This window comes from Bison bison, unplaced genomic scaffold (genome assembly GCF_000754665.1).
Source record: "Bison bison bison isolate TAMUID 2011002044 unplaced genomic scaffold, Bison_UMD1.0 scf7180017864385, whole genome shotgun sequence".
NCBI classification, from domain to species: Eukaryota; Metazoa; Chordata; class Mammalia; order Artiodactyla; family Bovidae; genus Bison; species Bison bison.
Window position 1 is genome coordinate 3,415,069 of NW_011494957.1, and position 396 is coordinate 3,415,464.

The 396-nt window shown below is 58.6% G+C and overlaps 1 protein-coding gene across 1 annotated transcript in view; it reads left to right on the top strand.

Annotated features, from left to right (window-relative positions):
• Positions 1-396, top strand: part of TMA16 (translation machinery associated 16 homolog (S. cerevisiae)) — a 31,976-nt gene that overhangs the window by 3,819 nt on the left and 27,761 nt on the right. The gene's annotated exons all lie outside the window — the stretch shown is intronic.

Here is a 396-nt window from a genome sequence, read left to right on the forward strand (position 1 = left end):
GGCCCGGTTTCTAGATCTCTCCTGGTTTCTCCAGGTCACACACAGCAACACTTCCGCTACTCTCTGTGACCCCTCCAGCCGGCCTGCGTTGTCTCCTGTGCTGTGTGCGCCCTTCTCAGTCTCCCATCCGCTGCTCAACCCAGTTCAGCCGTCTCTGCCTCAGACACACTCTGCTGAACTCACAGGCTCCACCCTCCAGCACATGCTACAGAGCCCGGCTGAGCTCACCTCCAGGTCCCACAGCCCCTGTAACCTTTCATGTTTCCATGCGTACCCTCGTCTCGCACTCTGACACATCTTTCAGGGATCCTCGGTCTCTGATTCTTCTCCCCCTTCCTTTCGCCACAGTGCTCTCACTTCTCACCTTCTGCCCCCGACACCTCCACCCTCTGTCCA